The sequence below is a fragment of the Mesoplodon bidens genome, assembly GCF_964165515.1.
Source record: "Mesoplodon bidens genome assembly, chromosome: 12".
NCBI lineage: Eukaryota > Metazoa > Chordata > Mammalia > Artiodactyla > Ziphiidae > Mesoplodon > Mesoplodon bidens.
In genome coordinates this window covers 86,282,822-86,290,655 of record NC_138168.1, presented here as the reverse complement: position 1 = coordinate 86,290,655, position 7,834 = coordinate 86,282,822, and positions in this window count along the sequence as shown.

Sequence of the window (7,834 nt, the reverse complement as noted above, 5' to 3'; positions counted from 1 at the left end):
GGCAAAGCCAAGACCAGAAAAATCTGGTTGACTGTGCCAAGGTCAAATGCCTCGATTCATGGGCTTCCCTGGTGGTGCAGTGGTTGAGAGTCCGCCTGCTGATGCAGGGGACGCGGGTTCGTGCCCCGGTCCGGGAGGGTCCCACGTGCCGCGGAGCGGCTGGGCCCGTGAGCCATGGCTGCTGAGCCTGCGCATCTGGAGCCTGTGCTCCGCAGCGGGAGGGGCCACAACAGTGAGAGGCCCGCGTACTGCAAAAAAAAAAAAAAAAAAAAGCCTCGATTCACAGGAAGGGAGCCTGGGAAAGTGAGACTCTCATGAGGTGGGGAACACCCCCAGGGTGGGCAGGGGTCTGGATTTTGCGTGTCCAAACAGAGAAACAAAGATCCGGGTCAGGCTTAATGGCCTCTCTCTGACCCCTATCCTCATCACAGGGAGCAGGTGTCCCAGACTGTGCTATACTGCCTTAGGCCTGATGGAGTGGAGCCTCTGCCCTGAGCCCCGCACCTAAAGGCCCCCAGTGACCCTTCCCTATCCAGTCCCACCCACCAAAGTTCACAGACCCAGTCCCTGGGTCCGCCTGAAGCCGGAGGTCATCCTCTGGGTACCCAGGACCCTGGAGCACCAGGGCACCAGCGGCATCAACTACAATCACCATACTGTGCAACCATCACCATTATCTAGTTCCAGAAATTTTTCACCTTCCCAAACTGAAACTCTGTACCCATTAAACACTAACTCTCCATCCCTCCGTCCTCCGACCCCTGTGACCTCTAATCTGCTCTCTCTATGAGTTTCACTGCTCTGGGTACCTTCTGTAAGTGGAGTCATACAGTATTTGTCCATGTCTGGCTTATTTCACTTACCATGATGTTTTCAAGGTCCATCCAGGTTGTACCACGTGTCAGAATGTCCTTTTCAAGGCTGAATCATATTCACGTATGGACAGACCTCATGGTGTTTATCCACGTGGCAGTCGACGGACACTTGGTTGTTCCCACCTTTTGGCTACTGTGAATAATACTGCAAACATGGGTGCAGAGTCCCTGCTTTCAATTTTGGGGGGTATATACCTAGGGGTGGGATTGCTGGATCAAATGGGAATCCCATATTTAAGTATTTGGGGAACTGCCAATTTGTTCTCCACAGCAACTGCACCATTTTACATTTCTACCAGCAATGTACGAGACTTCCAGTTTCTCCACATCCTCACCAGCACTTGTTATTTTGTAGTTTTCTTTTTTTAATAATAGCTATCCTGGGGGCTTCCCTGGTGGCGCAGTGGTTGAGAATCCACCTGCCAATGCAGGGGACATGGGTTTAAGCCCTGGTCCGGGAAGATCCCATATGGCGCGGAGCAATAAATTCTGTGCACCACAACTACTGAGCCTGCGCTCTAGAGCCTGCGATCCACAACTACTGAACCCACGTGCCACAACTGCTGAAGCCCACACACCTAGAGCCCGTGCTCTGCAACAAGAGAAGCCACAGCAATGAGAAGCCTGCACACCGCAACGAAGAGTAGCCCCCACTCGCCGCAACTAGAGAAAACTCGCACGCAGCAACGAAGACTCAATGCAGCCAAAAATAAATAAATAAATAAATAAAAGCTATCCTAGTGGGTATGGAGGGTAGCTTGTTTTATAACATTTAAATATTTAGATGTAGAGGGTGTGGGCTTCCATTTGTACTTTTATCTGAGCCTCAAAATTGCTAGGGCTGGGCCTGTTCTTACCAGTATAAATTTATTAGAGGGGTGTACTAGTTTCCTGGGGCTGCCATAACAAATTACCACAATATGGGTGACTTAAACAACAGAAATTTATTTTCTCATCGTTCTGGAGGCCAGAAGTTTGAAATCAAGGTGTCAGCAGGGCCTGCTCCTTCCTAAGGCTCTAAGGGAGGAAGCTTCCTGGCCTCTTCCAGCTTCTGGTGGCTCCTAGCGCCCCTTGGCTTGTGGCAACATCACTCCACTCTCTGCCTCTGTCTTCATGGCCTCCTTCCCTGCGTCTGTGTGTCCTTTTCTGTCTCTTATAAGGACACCCCCATGGATTTATTGTTATGCTTTAATCCAGTGTAACCTCAGCGCGACCCTCAGTTACATCTGCAAAGACCTTATTTCCAAAGAAGTTCTCATCCTGAGGTTCTGGGTGGTTGTGAATTTGGGAGGGCCACTGTTCAATCCACTCTAAGAGGTAATTCCCTTCCCAGTGCTCCATTCCACCAGTGACATGGAGCCAGCCCATCACGATGGTGCCATAGAGGTGAGAGGTAGCTCAGGTGGCCCCAAATTCACAGTCAAGAGCAGCCCAGACGGGCTCCGTGTGCAGTGAATCAGGCAGAGGTAGAATCTCTCTGACTCAGGTACTGAGAAATACATCCATCTTTAATTTTCTAGAACCAAGCTTAAACTCCCGTAACCACTTTGTTCTGGAAAAATCCTTAATCTTGGCACCCCAATGTTACTCATCTCTTCTGGCTTAAATTGTTTCTTTCGGGTAAGCAGGCAATTAAGATTTTCAGGGCTTCCCTGGTGGCGCAGTGGTTGAGAGTCCGCCTGCCAATGCAGGGAACGCGGGTTCATGCCCCGGTCCAGGAAGATCCCACATGCCGTGGAGCGGCTGGGCCTGTGGGCCATGGCCGATGGGCCTGTGCGTCCGGAGCCTGTGCTCCACAACGGGAGCGGCCACAACAGTGAGAGGCCCGCTTATCGCAAAAAAAAAAAAAAAAGATGTTCAGTTCAGTCACTTCAAAATCCCACCCAGCCTTTCTCTCCCTTCCCCTCTGCAGAGTAGAGACAGCACTGCACGTAAGGGCAGTTTTGGGACCTCGTGGGGTCAGGGGGCTGTGTGAGCCCAGGGCCTCTGAGAGGCAAACAAGAAGGTAGGATTAACGTACAAGGACAGTGTGGGGGGAACGCCTGTGTAGAGGAAACGGGAAGGGAGCAACGGCTGGCACAGTTGCCAGACCACAATGCAAGTCTGACCCTGAGTGCAGGGACGGGAAGGACAGTTGGTGGATGTGTCCTGACCTCCTGCAGAAGGCTCAGCAGGGCCAGTGGGGCATCCCTGAGCCCCACTTGGCTGTCAGGGGAGTCCCATTTGCCCCAGCATCCTGCAGCTCAGCCTTGGCTGGGAGTGACCCCAGGGAAGCGAGGCCTCGGGCGCACATGTAGGGGGAGTCCCTGCCCCGGACACAGCGCTCCCCACAGCTGTCACCTGAGCTGCTGGTCTGGGGGCCTCCGCAGCATCCTCCTGGCCTGGCTCTGGAGTGTCTCCCTGCTGCATCCCACCTCTAGCCCCAGCGGAAATGCAAGCGCTTGTTCTCACCCTGCGCAACGAAGCAGGGGCTCATCCAGGCTGCTACAGGACACCCGGCCCACCATGGTCACCTCCGGGTCCGTGCAGGACGCCCAAGGGCCCCTGAAGCCAGGAGGAAGCAGCAGCGTGGGACCACCTCTCCTGCAGGTCCCACACCCTCTGGGCTACCCTCCCCTTGGGGTCCGTGTCAAGCGTCCCCCTGTCTGGTGCCCCTCGCCTTCCCAGGCCCCGCGCCAGCTCTGCTAGGACTTCCTGACCAGCACTAGCCCCTGAGCGTCTGCAGTCTGTCTTCAAATCGACACTCCAGGCTGTAGTCCTCCAGACCAGCCCTACTGACATTCACAGCCCCGCCTTCAAGTACCCAGGAAACCTCCTCCTCGCTGTCTGAGCCATCATTTTCTAAACTGTTTTAAACTCCAGCCTGGGCAGTGATGTCCGTCCCAGGCAGGGGAAGAGAGTCACAGGTGACAAGCTCTTCTGAGAACAAAAATACATCAAAACATATTTCAAAGAATAGCATCCCTCCCTCACACTAGAGAAAAATGGAGTTTTAAATTGATGTCCGTCCCAGGCAAGGGAAGAGAGTCACAGGTGACAAGCTCTTCCGAGAACAAAAATACATCAAAACATATTTCAAAGAATAGCATCCCTCCCTCACACTAGGGAAAAATGGAGTTTTAAATGTCTCTACGGGTAGGCAGTAAGGAGCTCTTTGGGGTTCCTTAGTTTTTGGTGCCATCAAGTGGTGATTTAGGTTTATACAAAATGGAAGTCATCTAATGAATATTTTTATTCTTCTGTTTCCTTGCTTCTATAGGACATTGGATTTTTATCTCTTCAACAGTTACTTTAGGGAAATTTTTCCCAAAAGACAAGGGAAGGTCCCTTTGCCTTGGCAAACCCCAAATTAGTTAAATAGGCTATTTTTTGGGGGGGGGGTACACGGGCCTCTCACTGCTGTGGTCTCTCCCGTTGCAGAGCACAGGATCCGGACGCGCAGGCTCAGCGGCCATGGCTCACGGGCCCAGCCGCCCCGCGGCATGTGGGATCTTCCCGGAGCCGGGCACGAACCCGTGTCCCCTGCATCGGCAGGCAGACTCTCAACCACTGCGCCACCAGGGAAGCCCTAAATAGGCTATTTTTAAAAGTCGGTGACTGAGATATTCTGAATTTCTAAGAGGCAGCACTCAAAAGGGATTTTTAATGAAATTCCTTCGTTTTCTGCTCAGGATAACATCCCGATATTCAGCTATCGCCCACACTTCTCCTACACCCTAGTTGATGTTTGTCCTTGAACTGTTCCAAAGGTCAAGTAGAGATTGGAGTGCTGTCCCCCCTTGCAAGGGTGGGCACTCAATAAATATTTGTCGAATGGAATAGATGGATGAGTGGAGGAATAGGACTGATGTGGAGATTAAACAAATAATCTCTGTAGAGCAACAATGTACACGTAAGTATTTAACGAGCAGTAGCTATTATTATCATTACAGTTACGTGCTCAATATGGAAATTCAAAGCATCCTTGGACAACATAACATCCTTAAAAGCATTTAAAAGATCCTGAAATGGGGCTTCCCTGGCGGCGCAGTGGTTGAGAGTCCGCCTGCCGATGCAGGGGACACGGGATCGTGCCCCAGTCCGCGAAGATCCCACATGCCGCAGAGCGGCTGGGCCTGTGAGCCATGGCCGCTGAGCCTGCGTGTCCGGAGCCTGTGCTCCGCAACGGGAGAGGCCAAGGCCCGCGTACTGCAAAAAAAAAAAAAAAAAAAAAGATCCTGAAATGACCTTATTCTTCTGAATCCCCTTATGTCGTCCTGGGTAGGGATAAATAGTAGGTCTTGTATGACAAGAGTTGGGATGAGAAAAAAATGTTCTCTTCCAGAAAGTCTAGAGTATCCGCCTGAATAAAGAGCGTAGAAAGGATATAAGGATATTATAATCTAAACAGGCCCCAAATTCAGAAATAAAAGTGGAATTTCACCCATATTTGTCCCACAGGCAACCCAGGTTCCACCCATGAGTCACTGTGGTGGGAAGTTCTCGGTTTGGTGACGTCAGTCCAGCGCGATCTCCCCACCCATCCCCCGGGGTCCAGCGCTTCTGTCACTCAGACCTGCAGGGTGAATCTTCCCGACCAGGATGCATAGGTAAGTAAAAGCTAAGGGGATGCAGGAATGTGATCAAACCTCTAAACAAGTTGTGTGAACCTCAGCAGGAGGGATGGACCATTGGAGGCCACTACCTCTAGACAGTTCAAGAGATAAACCAGGGTGGTGGGAATGGGTCCTTGTCCTAAGTGTCAGGAGACACAGTACTAGTTCTCCTGGAGTGACAAGGAGTGGCCTAGGGGGCTGTGACAGAAATGGCTGCAGGAATCCCACTACTGGGCATATACCCTGAGAAAACCAGAATTCAAAAAGAGACATGTACCAAAATGTTCATAGCAGCCCTATTTACAATAGCCCGGAGATGGAAACAACCTAAGTGTCCATCATCGGATGAATGGGTAAAGAAGATGTGGCACATATATACAATGGAATATTACTCAGCCATAAAAAGAAATGAAATTGAGCTATTTGTAATGAGGTGGATGGACCTAGAGTCTGTCATACAGAGTGAAGTAAGTCAGAAAGAGAAAGACAAATACTGTATGCTGACACATATATATGGAATTTAAGAAAAAAAAATGTCATGAAGAACATAGGGGTAAGACAGGAATAAAGACACAGACCTACTAGAGAATGGACTTGAGGATATGGGGAGGGGGAAGGGTAAGCTGTGACAAAGTGAAAGAGCGGCATGGACATATATACACTACCAAACGTAAGGTAGATAGATAGTGGGAAGCAGCCGCATAGCACAGGGAGATCAACTCGGTGCTTTGTGACCGCCTGGAGGGGTGGGATAGGGAGGGTGGGAGGGAGACGCAAAAGGGAGGGGATATGGGAACATATGTATATGTATAACTGATTAAATTTGTTATAAAGCGGAAAAAAAAAAAAAAAAAAGAAATGGCTGCAGGGGGCCTCCCGACAAAGTGAGGTACGGTGGGGATGCAAGAGATCGGCCAGCGATTCCATCTGCCCCCAAGAAGCAGGGTGGGGAAGAGAGAGAATGAGCAGGCCCCGGGGGCCCTGCTGGGGGTCTTTCTGAGCAGGGATGGGGTGGCCCATCCCGACAGAGACCAGATAGGGATGTGCCTGCTTCCCACCCCCTACACAGGAGGGAATGTATGAGGACATCGAAATAATTTTCTAGGCCCAAGAGGGAGCCAATCCTGCCCCGGGTTCCAAGTCAGCAAACCAAAACTTAGATAACTTTCGTGTCCCTGTAAATGCCCTGCTTGACCAGAATCGCGGTAAATTCACCCAATTTGCCAATCCGCATATGCCAGCCCAGCTCTGGGCTCTCCACTTATGTCCTTGTTCCTTCTCATCCCAAACAAGTGGCCCCAGCCAACCAGTTATTTTCTCTCTCTCGCTTCCTTGTCCTTTATTCTCTATCCTGTTAAAGCTTGCTGCCTTCTGCTTCATTTCACAGTTCTCCAAGCAGAGACTGTCTGCTCCCTGAAGTGTTAAATAATGTTTGCATCACCGAAATCGTCTTCTTTTTTTTTTTTTTCTGTACGTGGGCCTCTCACTGTTGTGGCCTCTCCCACTGCGGAGCACAGGCTCCAGACGCACAGGCTCAGTGGCCATGGCTCACGGGCCCAGCCGCTCCACGGCATGTAGGATCTTCCTGGACCGGGGCACGAACCCGTGTCCCCTGCATCGGCAGGCAGACTCTCAACCACTGTGCCACCAGGGAAGCGCCAAAATCGTCTTCTCTCATTTTTTAACAGTCACGGCCCCAGGATGCTGGCTTAGGACCAGGACAGAGAGAAGCCAGACGGATGCCCCCCTCAGGCCATGGTGGTCTTTGCATCCTCCTCCCAGAGCTTAGCACCTATCTTAGGGTTGAGGGAGGAAAGAAGCGGGGACAAATGGGGAGCAGCCCTGGACATGAGAGGGTTGACCTGTTAGTGTCTCGATGACCTCTGCGTTGGGCAGGGAGCCTGCAGCAGGGAACTCAGTGGAGTTATGCACAGAGGAGGTTGCACTGTGCACACCTGAGCCTGTGCCTTGGGAAATGCATTCTGACTGTATGTAAACCTTTAGGTGTCTGGATAAAGCTTGGTGGAGGCTCTCAGACAGGCTGCTACATCAGCACTGAGGCAGATTTCGCAATGAGGTTACTCGCAGCTGGATTCGTGAAGGACATTGTGGAGTGTGCATTCCAGTTTTACAGAACTGAACTTCATCGGTCCCTGGGCCCTCTCTCTCTGACTAGGTCCTCAGACAGTAGAAGTGATTAAAAGCTTAAATAATTAGCACTTTGAATGATATTTCATGCTATTCAAAATCTGCCCACTGGTAGGTTCCAATCCTCCCCAGTTGGACTGCCCTAATTAGATGTGATTAGTGAGCTGGCCCAAGCTTTCTGCTGCAAAAGCCTTGGTCCCTTGCAGCTGGAGAGAG